This window comes from Triticum dicoccoides, chromosome 7B (assembly GCF_002162155.2).
Source record: "Triticum dicoccoides isolate Atlit2015 ecotype Zavitan chromosome 7B, WEW_v2.0, whole genome shotgun sequence".
In the NCBI taxonomy this organism is placed as follows: Eukaryota; Viridiplantae; Streptophyta; class Magnoliopsida; order Poales; family Poaceae; genus Triticum; species Triticum dicoccoides.
Genome location: NC_041393.1, coordinates 671,450,475 through 671,463,744, shown reverse-complemented (window position 1 = coordinate 671,463,744; position 13,270 = coordinate 671,450,475). Strand labels below are relative to the sequence as shown.

Below are 13,270 nucleotides of genomic sequence, written 5' to 3'. Positions count from 1 at the left end.
AAGACCTGGGTCCGAAATTCTTAGCTAGTAGTCGCGTTAGTTGGGCCGGCCAGGCGAGCACGCTGGGCCTTAACCCAGTAACATGACAGACAATTACCTCCCATGCGGGTGACTTAGGCCGTTGGATCTGCTACCATATCTATCGTGCGTTGCTGCTGCCCATTCGATGTTCGTTTGCAGTGAATTTGAGAGATTAGCTAGTCCAGAAAGAATTCCAGATTTTTTTTGTTTTGAGCAGTTAGATTCCAGATGATTGACAAGCTTCCGTACGCTGCTCGGGCGGGCATGCACGCGCAGCATGGCGGTGAGCGAGGTGCTCTTCTTTGTCGGGTTCCAGTCCACCGGCCCGACTGTGGCCTGCGCGATCGGCAACATCGTCCCGGCCCTCACCTTCGCCATAGCCGCCGCGCTGAGGATGGAGGCGGTGCGGGCGTGCGGCTTGGGACACTCGCCGGGAAGGCCAAGGTGGCTGGCACGCTCGTCTGCGTCGGCGGCTCCATGATCATGCCCTTGTACAAGGGCCCGCTTCTTAAGGTCCCGGCCTCCCCTGTCCACTGGCGCTACGCGGAGCACGCCGCCATCGCCGCCATGGAGGTGCCACCGGCCAGTACTGGCCTCGGCGACGCCCTCGTCATCCTCAGGACCGCCGCCTGGGCCGCCTGGCTCGTCATGCAGGTATGCATTTAGATCGAGCGGCACATTCAATCCATTGTCAGTACGTGATATGTGTTAGAACTTCGCCCACAGAATCGATCACATCAAATCACACCGAACACACGGACGTGAAAATTTTGATCAAGGGCACGTGTCATGCCCCTTCTTCTTTTTATTTCTTTTCTATTTCCTCCTCTCACGTGATACAAAGTTGCAGGCCCTGTGTATCTATATATACACGTCGGCCAGCCCCAAAGCTAACAATAACCGACTTAGACTCAGTCTAAACTCGTAGACACGCATAAGTCTTAAACCGGACTCTTGGACTCCTACTAGTACACCAAGTTGACTCCAATACGTACTACTAGTATACTATACTACACGGCAGCCTAGTACACAGTATACTACAATGACACTTCACGTGTATGCACAACATGCACACGTACCTTAATTAACTAGCCATCATCAACCTAATCAAAATTATTGCTAACAATCTCCTCCTAATCTTGACTTGTCATCTTCCTCGCACTTCTCCTGATCTTGACTTGTTGTAGATCCGCGACTTTACGATCCTCCTCAACGTATGATCCAAACTCCCAGTCACGCTGCCAGACAACACCATCGGTCACCCCTAACGCAATACATGCCAACGGATCACACACCATCCCATGTAGAGACAGGTCCTCATTAAAGAGGCTCCCCTTCACTGGTCCTCGTCCCACTACACGCTTGAGCTTGATCTCCACTTCAGGTCTTCGCCCTTGGTGCTACACCACATCAGACAGCTCATCGACCATGACACGCTTCATCTTCAACCGATCCTCACAGAGACAAGCACTTGGACATGACGACGACTCACTGACACGACGACGACCAGTCGCGCAAACTCGCACGACTTCTGAACTCATCTATCTCCCGCGGACGACGATCTTGACGACTACCCGGCACCATACTTCGGTACCACCTCTCCCACCAACGATCATCTTCCACCACCTTGCCGACGACACCCCGTCGTCTCCCTCCTTGTCGCTCCATCGAACGACGATCGCCTGAATCCTCCTCGTCGCTGCAGCACCAAGGGACAACATTGCCCGCCCCGAGGTGCTAGTCGGGTCGCCACCCCGGGGCAAGCGCGGCTTCAAATCGACGTTGCTCTAGATACCAATTGTTGGAACTCCGCCCACAGAATCGATCACATCAAATCACGACGAACACGCAGACGTGAAAATTTTGATCAAGGGCACGTGTCATGCCCCTTCTTCTTTTTATTTCTTTTCTATTTCCTCCTCTCACGTGATACAAAGTTGCAGGCCCTGTGTATCTATATATACACGTCGGCCAGCCCCAAAGCTAACAATAACCGACTTGGACTCAGTCTAAACTCGTAGACACGCATAAATCTTAAACCGGACTCTTGGACTCCTACTAGTACACCAAGTTGACTTCAATACGTACTACTAATATACTATACTACACGGCAGCCTACTACAACGTATACTACAATGACACTTCACGTGCATGCACAACATGCACACGTACCTTAATTAACTAGCGATCATCAACCTAATCAAGATTATTGCTAACAATATGATCATCGATTGACTACTAAATTTGTTTTGCAGAACAAGGCGTCGGACGCGTACACCAGCACGACCATCATGTCCCTCACAGTATCGCTTGAGTGCACGGGCATCAGCGCCGCCGTGGACCGGAGCCTCTCCGTCTGGAACCTTGGGCTCGGCATCAGGCTGTACACCGTGCTCTATACGGTAATTACTACGCCGATCATCATCTCACTCACCAGGTCACCATTGAGTGGCGGGGCGTAACAAGAACATGCATCTTTAGGGGATCGTCGGCTGGGGTGTCACGTTCGCACTGATGACGTGGTGCATCCAGGCGCGCGGCCCGCTCTTCGTCTCCATGTTCAACCTGGTGATACTCGTCGTCGTCGCCGTTCTCCGGTGGGCTGTCCTCGACGAGCAGCTGCACGTCGGAAGGTACGTTCCTTCATCCTGACGGCATTGTTCACCATTTCTTCTTCTGAGAGTCCTGACGTTTTATCTCTTTTGTCGCTGCAGTGCTATTGGGTCTGCTCTCATTGTTGGCGGGCTGTACATGGTGCTGTGGGGCAAGGGGAATGAGATGAGCAGACCGGCGGCCCTAGTCGACGGCAAAAGTGAAGCGGAGATCACCGCCAAGGGCCCGGAGCCGAAGAGTGACACCGCCAATTCCTCCTCCTTGCCGGTTTGATATAGTAGGCTGTTATTTCAATTGGGAGCTGATGTACCACACTTTCCACACATTCATTGCGTGATTAATGAAATAGAAATCATACATTGGGTGATCAGGTGCGAGTTGTAAGTAGTCATCGCTCATTGTCATCTGAATACAAACCATGCAATTAATGCCAAGATCATTATATTACCAAGACAGTATACATCAATTCTAAAAAAAAGGCAGTATGCTTTACAATGTTTTGGTCGTGCACAGTACTTGAGAAGCTTAGCTTGAAGACATAGTTGCAAGTTAGTAATACCAATGTATGGACATCTCTAGCCAATCCCTCAAAATCGGTTGAGGGAGTAAATTGTTTGTTTTGAGGAGTTAAATAGGACCTAGCCAAACACCTATCTGGTTTAACTCAATAACTTTACTCCTCGCATTGGCCGCCTCTGAAATTTACTCAGCCTCGGCTAAGTCTGAGGATAAAATTTCCCCTCTCCCCTCACCGCATCAACGCCGGTACCGTCCAAATCAACCGCACCCCCCCCCCTCCCCTCTAGCACACATACTCGACCGGAGCCGGACTAGACTCCCCTGAAATGGTTGGATCTAGCCGTCAGAGGTCATTGCAACCGATTAAAAGCGCGGATCCGCGACGCAGCACACAGCCAACCTGAGCATGTGGAGTGCACCACCCTCCCACTCCCTCACCAATCTACTACCGTTTCCGCCGAAGAGGAAGTACCCAGGCATGCGGTGGTGGTGGTGGGGCATTGCTTTCGGAAAAAAGGATTGAGACACTAGTCGTTCGTACTAGTTTGGCTTTTCCAATGGGCGGAGCTGGCGGCGAGGGCCTACGACTTGAAGGCGGTGAGCCTCTACATTAGTAGCCACAAGGTGCTAGAGGTCATCGCCATCGACCCCCGGGTGGTCTCCCGCCATGAGGTGCGGGAGAATTAGGTGGTCTTCGAGTGGCTTGAGGAGGCATGGGTCGATTAGGCGTACATGGCCAATGTCTGTCGGAATCATTCAGAGGTCGTCGCCGAGGAGTGCCAACATCTCGAGCTGCACAAGAAGTGAGCTACTCACGAGGTCGGGCCTTCCATTTCGGCAATCATTGACCTTTGCTCCAGCGACCTCGACTTCGGGTACAGCAACAACGACTACTTTGACGGCTCCGACCACAACGTGAATTAGGACGAGCTCATGAACCAGGATGGTTATCTTTGTTTTAGTTTTTATTTCCTTCAAAACAAGTAGTTTATCCAATGTAGTTTAATTTCGTGTTATGCGATGTAGTTTGAACCGAAACATGTGTTCGAATCGACTAATTTCAGTTTTTGTTTGAATGAAATTGTGTGAAAAAAAGTTGGGGACTTTTAAGATTTAAGCTAGGTACCACACTTCTTTAACTCCTGACAATATAAGTCTTTCAAGTTCGAGGAAGCATCTGAGAGGCCAAATTTTAAAAGATCGGCTAGACATCTCCTAAATATTTGTACAAATGCAGATAATAATAAGTATTAGAAAATTAAAAAATTGTATGCAATTGTAGTATTTCATAACACGGAAAAGAATAATTAGAAAAGAAAAATACTTTACTTTCTATTCTTCCTATTGTGGATGTCCTTCTAGACCATCTCAATAAGTGGACATGTCCTTTGCTGAGACTGTAACATGGCCCCAGAGGCATTTGTTATGGGCTAATTTTTTTTCCAGCAAGGATGCGATGGGATGGTTCTACAATAAGATGGAAACAACCATGGTTTACTGTTCACCACGAATCCCACAATCCCATTGTTCCCAGGCGTTAGAGTTAGGAGACCAGTGGCGGTTAAGAATGATACGTAGCCCAATTCAGAATAAATACATTATATTTTTTAAATGTCAAATTCATACACTATATAGTACTCCCTCCGTCCCAAAATAATTGTCTTAACTTTGTACTAGCTCTAGTACAACACTTATTTTGGGACGGAGGGAGTAGTATATATTTGGAATATTGAAGGAACACGCGGTATGCTACGCTAGCGCCAAATAAAAGTTTTCTACCGCGCACCCAAGATGATGCTGCTGGAAATAGATTACAAGATCGGATTTACCACTAGACACGCAGTCACCGCAGCAGAAGTTGAGTTGGTGATGCATGTAGTCGATCTCTCGGCCCATCTCCTCCTCGCCTTGCTGATCTCCGGCAAACAGCGAAGACCCACTAAGAGTGATCTCCTGCGAACGGGACCTCGCGGTTCTCTCGAACGGTTCATCCAAGCATCGTCGATGCGATGCCTTCAAGGTATCCACACGTACGAGGAGCAGCGTCGAGCGGCAGACCGCTAGGTGCGGTCACGTGGCATGGGCGTGGGGAGTGGCGGCGGCTATCCAGGGTGAGAAAATATTAGCCCTAAATGATGCGCCCACTCCCCTTTATATAGACCTCCGAGGTGGGGTCAACACTTGAGCCCACTAGGAGTCCACATCCATTTTCCACTCGGATCCAATTCGAATGGGCTGCAGCCCCTTAAGTGTGCGACCCTATAGGTTCACGTACACATGGAAACGACCAGAGTCGATAGTTGGTAGCGGCTCCTAGCAGAACGTGCCAACTCCCATGCGTGCGTAAAGTCGTTTCACGAACCTTGACAATGTGTCATATGCAACATTCCTTTTGCCTCAGGATATTTGTTGTCGAGCTCAAGGCGAGTACTTGTCACCCTTGTGATAGCTCGATACTGTTCTAGAAACCGTGATACAGATTCCCGAACTGGGTTAACACTGAACCCAAGTCACAAGGTCTTGCTTTCTGAATTTGATCACTCGATAGGGCCTAGAGAATATCTCTCCAAATAGGAGGGGCAAATCCCATCTTGGTCAGCCATGTCTCGCGGCATGTCTCACGACTCACCCGAAAGCTACCTTTATAACTACCCAGTTACGGAGTAGCATTTGATAGACCCTAAGTGAGTCGATCCTCATGTCAAGAACATGCGAGGACCTCAGGTCTAGGACATGGCATAGACATTGTACTTGAGACTTACAGATCACTATATCTTGCTGCGTCTCAAAGTGGGTCTGTTCGACTCGGTGATCTCTATCCCCGAGCCCATACTATCGGTTTAGCATCTCCATGCACATGACTTGTGAATAGTCATCAACCGAGCCGTATATTAGTCAAGGATATGTGTCCTCATAACCTTATCAACTAGGGCCATTAGAACAATCATCATACAATGTACATAGTTCCACAAACAAGTCACATACTTATTGAAACATATCAGTGATGATGTTCAAGGACAATACATAGGGAAATATCATCATCACATGATTGCCTCTAGGGCATATCTCAAACAAATATGTATGCCATCACAAATGATTTTTTGGCCCTAAGTCGTAATGAAGACCCACATCTAAAAGCCCTACAATAAAAGGCCCAGCTCACTTAGCCATCCCCGCTTGCGATTCAAATTAAACTTACCTTTTCGGGTTGCTCACACTCAGTCGTTCATCCCCTCGCTCTCCCCTTCCATCCCCACTCCTATTCCAAACTATATTTCTCGGACTTCTCTCATGACTACCCCTTCCTTCCCCGGTTAGCTCACAAGATGCCTAGCCAGCCCCGTGCTAATAAGAAAAGGAGAAGATGGCAGCCCTAACATCAAGCTCGCTTGTCAACTTCAGGCACCCCGAGCTTGGTTGGTGTGCTTCGAGTTTACATAAGCTCAACCTTATTATCCGTAGGGAAATAGTCCTACTTGAGCTCCTATTGACTGTTGTAGCACATGGGCCTGCTCGGATCTTGGCGCCGTAATTGCCACTTTTTAGAAAAGGAGGATTACCCTCGGCCTCATCATCTGGGCTATGCATGCAACCATTTTATTAATTATTGTTAGATACCATACAAAGCATTACATCAGTAAGCCTGAAGCCACCATCTAGGCGACAACTGTCGCTACTCCTATGCCCTTGATGTAGGGGTGCCGAATGTTCGAGCCTAATGTTGGGAAACGTAGTAATTTCAAAAAAATTCCTACGCACATGCAAGATCATGGTGATGGCATAGCAACGAGAGGGAAGAGTGTTGTCTACGTACCCTCGTAGACCTATCATCGTCACTTCCCCTCAACTAGTCTCTGTTTATTATGTAACTCCTGTTTCGAGTTACTAATCTTTAGCAACCGAACAAGTATTAAATACTCAGGGGTTACTATAAACACTAGTAAGGCACACATCAAACACCTATATATCAAATATACCCTTGTTCACTTTGCCATCCTTCTTATGCACCAAATAGTTAGGGCATTTCCGCTTCCAGTGACCATTTCCTTTGCAGTGTAAGCACTCAGTTTCAAGCTTTGGTCTTCTTCACGGGAGTGACAACTTGTTTGCCATTCTACTTGAAGTTTGCCTTTCTTTCCCTTTCCCCTTTTCTTGAAACTAGTGGTCTTGTCAATCATCAACACTTGATGCTCTTTCTTGATTTCTACCTTCGTTGATTTCAACATCACGAAGAGCTCGGAATCGTTTTCGTCATCCCTTGCATACTATAGTTCATCACAAAGTTATACTAACTTGGTGATGGTGACTAGAGAATTCTGTCAATCATTATCTTATCTGAAAGATTAACTCCCACTTGATTCAAGCGATTGAAGTACTCAGACAATCTGAGCACATGCTCACTAGTTGAGCGATTCTCCTCCATCTTTTAGCAATAGAACTTGTTGGAGACTTCATATCTCTCAACTCGGGTATTTGCTTGAAATATTAACTTCAATTCCTGGAACATCTCATATGGTCCATGATGTTCAAAACATCTTTGAAGTCCCGATTCTAAGCCGTTAAGCATGGTGCACTAAACTATCAAGTAGTCATTATATTGAGCTAGCCAAATGTTCATAACGTTTGCATCTGCTCCTGCAATAGGTCTGTCACCTAGCGGTGCATTAAGGACATAATTCTTCTGTGCAGCAATGAGGATAAACCTCAGATCACGGATCCAATCCGCATCATTGCTACTAACATCTTTCAACACAATTTTCTCTAGGAACATATCAAAATAAACATATGAAAGCAACAATGCAAGCTATTGATCTACAACATAATTTGCAAAATACTACCAGGACTAAGTTCATGATAAATTTAAGTTCAATTAATCATATTACTTAAGAACTCCCACTTAGATAGACATCCCTCTAATCTTCTAAGTGATTACGTGATCCATATCAACTACACCATGTCCGATCGTCACGTGAGATGGAGTAGTTTCAACGGTGAACATCAATATGTTGATCATATCTACTATATGATTCACGCTCGACCTTTCGGTCTCCGTGTTCCAGGCCATATCTGTTATATGCTAGGCTCGTCAAGTTTAACCTGAGTATTCTGCATGTGCAAAACTGGCTTGAACCCGTTGTAGATGGACGTAGAGCTTATCACACCCGATCATCACGTGGTGTCTGGGCACGACGAACTTTGGCAATGGTGCATACTCAGGGAGAACACTTCTTGATAATTTAGTGAGAGATTATCTTAAAATGCTACCATCAATCAAAGCAAGATAAGATGCATAAAGGATAAACATCACATGCAATCAAAATAAGTGATATGATATGGCCATCATCATCGTGTGCTTGTGATCTCCATCTTCGAAGCACCGTCGTGATCACCATCGTCACCGGCGCGACACCTTGATCTCCATCGTAGCATCGTTGTCGTCTCGCCAATCTTATGCTTCTACGACTATCGCTACCGCTTAGTGATAAAGTAAAGCATTACAGGGCGATTGCATTGCATACAATAAAGCGACAACCGTATGGCTCCTGCCAGTTGCCGATAACTTGGGTTACAAAACATGATCATCTCATAAAATAAAATATAGCATCACGTCTTGACCATATCACATCACAACATGCCCTGCAAAAACAAGTTAGACGTCCTCTACTTTGTTGTTGCAAATTTTACGTGACTGCAACGGGCTGAGCAAGAACCGTTCTTACCTACGCATCAAAACCACAACGATAGTTCGTCAAGTTAGTGATGTTTTAACCTTCGGAAGGACCGGGCATAGCCACACTCGGTTCAACTAAAGTTGGAGAAACTGACACCCGCCAGCCACCTGTGTGCAAAGCACATCGGTAGAACCAGTCTCGCGTAAGCGTACGCGTAATGTCGGTCCGGACCGCTTCATCCAACAATACCGCTGAACCAAAGTATGACATGCTGGTAAGCAGTATGACTTGTATCACCCACAACTCACTTGTGTTCTACTCGTGCATATAACATCTACGCATAAAACCTAGTCTCTGATGCCACTGTTGGGAAACGTAGTAATTTCAAAAAAATTCCTACGCACACGCAAGATCATGGTGATGGCATAGCAACGAGAGGGGAGAGTGTTGTCTATGTACCCTCGTAGACCGTTAAGCGGAAGCGTTATGACAACGCGGTTGATGTAGTCGTATGTCTTCACGATCCGACCAATCCAAGCACCAAACGTATGGCACCTCCGTGTTCAGGACACGTTCAGCTCGATGACGTTCCCCGGGCTCCAATCCAGCAAAGCGTCGGGGATGAGTTCCGTCAGCACGACGGCGTGGTGACGATGATGATGTTCTACCGGCGCAGGGCTTCGCCTAAACTCTGCGACGATATGACCGAGGTGGAATATGGTGGAGGGGGGCACCGCACATGGCTAAGGAACAATCCGCAGATCAACTTGTGTGTCCTAGGGTGCCCCCTGCCCCCATATATAAAGGAGCCAAGGGGGAGGGGGCGGCCGGCCAAGGAGGGCGTGCCAAGGGGTGTCCTACTCCCACCGGGAGTAGGACTCCCTTCTTTCCTAGTTGGAGTAGGAGAAGGGGGAAGGAGGAGGAAGAAGGGAAGGAAAGGGGGGGGGGGCGCCGCCCCCTCCGCTCCTTGTCCTATTCGGACTAGGGAGGGGAGGGGGCGCAGCCCACCTCTTGCCTCCTCTTCTCTTCTCCCTTAGGGCCCATGAAGGCCCAATAACCCCCAGGAGGGTTCCGGTAACCCCCGGTACTCCGGTAAAATGCCGATTTCACCCGGAACACTTCCGATGTCCAAACATAGGCTTCCAATATATCAATCTTTATGTCTCGACCATTTCGAGACTCCTCGTCATGTTCGTGATCACATCCGGGACTCCGAACAAACTTCGGTACATCAAAACTTATAAAACTCATAATAAAACTGTCATCGTAACATTAAGCGTGCGGACCCTACAGGTTCGAGAACTATGTAGACATGATCTAGAACTATTCTCGGTCAATAACCAATAGTGGAACCTGGATGTTCATATTGGTTCCTACATATTCTACGAAGATCTTTATCGGTCAAACCGCATAACAACATACGTTGTTCCCTTTGTCATCGGTATGTTACTTGCCCGAGATTCGATTGTCGGTATCCAATACCTAGTTCAATCTCGTTACCGGCAAGTCTCTTTACTCGTTCTATAATACATCATTTCGTAACTAACTCATTAGTTACAATGCTTGCAAGGCTTAAGTGATGAGTATTATCGAGAGGGCCCAGAGATACCTCTCCGACAATCGGAGTGACAAAACCTAATCTTGAATTATGCCAACTCAACATGTACCTTTGGAGACACCTGTAGAGCACCTTTATAATCACCCAGTTACATTGTGACGTTTGGTAGCACACAAAGTGTTCCTCCGGTAAACGGGAGTTGCACAATCTCATAGTTGTAGGAACTTTGTATAAGTCATGAAGAAAGCAATAGCAACATACTAAATGATCAAGTGCTAAGCTAATGGAATGGGTCAAGTCAATCACATCATTCTCCTAATGATGTGATCCCATTAATCAAGTGACAACACATGTCTATGGTTAGGAAACATAACCATCTTTGATCAATGAGCTAGTCAAGTAGAGGCATACTAGTGACACTATGTTTGTCTATGTATTCACACATGTATCATGTTTCTGGTTAATACAATTCTAGCATGAATAATAAACATTTATCATGATATGAGGAAATAAATAATAAGTTCATTATTGCCTCTAGGGCATATTTCCTTCACCTAATACCAAACAGACATCGCACCACAACCTAACATCTAATGCCGGATGCCCCATCCCGGCCACATGCCGGGAATGGGTTACACACCGGTCCCGTGCACTCATCGAGGCTACCGCCGCCATTGTCCACCTAACCATCTTCATAGCTGGTACTGACGCAAAGACCTTGCCAAGTCAGTTGTCGATGCCACCATGGCGCCAGACAGCGCCACCGGCTTGCGCGAGGTCATCATGCCATGTCCAGCACCAAGACCCCGCTGCCCCATGCCGCCGAGACCTGCCGTCGTCGACGCGAGAGAAGGAACGCTACACCACCTCATGCCTCTTCCATGTGACGCCGCTCCCCAAACGATGCCGCCAAGAGGGACCACGAGCGCCGCCTTCGTCCGATCTGGTGATCTTAGAATTTCTCCCGGAGCGGCACGAGCAGATTGACGATAGTTGCTTGACGATGCCTTCATCAAGGTAACGACATAGACACCGCCATCGCCCGCCATGACCGGAGTCGGCTTAGTTTTCACCGGCGACTATATCTCTCCAACTCGCTGTCGGTGCTAATAGTGGGATCCAATATCCGTCACTACTAGCCTGGCCAACCGCCTTCGGTGGAGAAGGCAGCCACCACCACCATGCCCGGGCGAAGAGATCCAGACGTCCTTGTGGCACCACTAGTAGAAAACAGGGCTTTGGTTCGGCCAGAAAAGAGCATTAATCCCGGTTGCATTACGAACCGGGATTAATGTGAGCATTAGTCCCGGTTCGAGCGGATAGGGCACCGTACAGGAATTAGTCCCGGTTCAAATAGGACCTTTAGTCCCGGTTGGTGCCACGAACCGGGACTAAAGGGTGCGATGCCCGTTAGTACCGGTTCGTGGCACCAACACTACTAGGAAAAGGCATGCTAGTGGCGCATCAGTTTTGCCTACTAATGGCGCCCTACTGGTGCGCCACTAGCATCACGCCATTAGAATTAAATTCTAATGGCGCACCTCTGGTGCGCCATTAGTATCTGGTGTTCTAATGGCGCACCGAGCAGTGCACCATTAGTATAGCCTACAGTGCGCCATTAGAATGCCTCCTAGGGGGCCATATGTACCCATGTGCTTTGGCTTACTAATGGCGCACCAGTGGGTGATGCGCCATTAGTGTGATTATCACAGTGCGCCATTACTGTCTTGTGTGGTGCGCCATTAGTATTAATATTAGGTTTTTTGTTTTTTTTCTGATTTTTTCACAGGTTACAAAATATATTATTTGACAGAATATAGACAGCACCACACAGCAATAACAGATTCATCGAATACAATAGAAGGTAAGTCTCCGAATCCAATTCATCATATTAGTCTCCGAATACAAAAGACCGAACAAAGATAGAACATTACAAGTCTCGGAGACCGCGAGTAGCGAGTTTGTCTTCACATTACAAGTCGATATCTATCATCTAAACTACCATCACATAGAAGAGAGATGCAGTCATCACGATGAGCATCATCGCGATGAAACTGGTCTTCACCCGGTTCCTCCAACGCTCCCTCCTCTCTCCCGCTAGATAGCGGGCGTATCTAGATTCCGCCTCCGCCCTAGTGATGTACCCTTTGTAACTGTTACCGCTGAAATGGTGAACCAGTCTCCAACACTCCTCCCAGTCGTCGTAGACCCTGGGAACCTTACCCTTGTACACGACATACGACGGCATCTCTATGCACAAGCCAGACAACAGACAATACATAAGCAATATATAAGTATGCAACAAAAGGATCGGAAGAGAAAAGCAAGACATTAATAGCACGATTCATGGTCCTACTAATAAATAGCATCGATTACATCTAAGTTGAACGACTGTCCAAACCAAAGAGACATACGAGTTCATTAAAGTTTAATTACAACATGAGCTAATTGATGTTTCAGAACTACAAATAGCATCACTACTTTCGACTCAACTCATGGGACCGGAGCATGGATGAAGCCGCCGTCTTTCGTGATGGTCATGAAGTCACGGGCGTTGTCAGCCTGCATTTGAAGTGTTGTGTCTATCTCACTGTTTGACGGTTGCTCTCTGAGGTAGAACTGCCCCGAGGTACGAAGGACATCTTGATGGATGATTTCTGCAAACTCCGACTGGATGCGAAAGAATTCTTGTCGGAGGTCCATGTCCTGGATTGCCGCCAAGCTTGCGGCCCAATCTTTGACATTATTTGGTAGCAGAAGGTGATTATGGTCCCGTACGATCACATTCATGTGATGTAGGGCGTAGTAGGCATCCTTCTGACCGCCAGGCGGCTGCTTGACGCAAGGGAACGTCGTATTGTGGGTGAACACGTGCCTTCTGTACCTA

At 47.5% G+C, this 13,270-nt stretch overlaps 1 pseudogene; it reads left to right on the top strand.

The window, feature by feature from the left end:
• The first annotated feature begins 298 nt into the window (after positions 1 to 298).
• On the top strand, positions 299 to 3,840 carry LOC119339356 (annotated as a pseudogene).
• Positions 3,841 to 13,270: the final 9,430 nt, after the last annotated feature.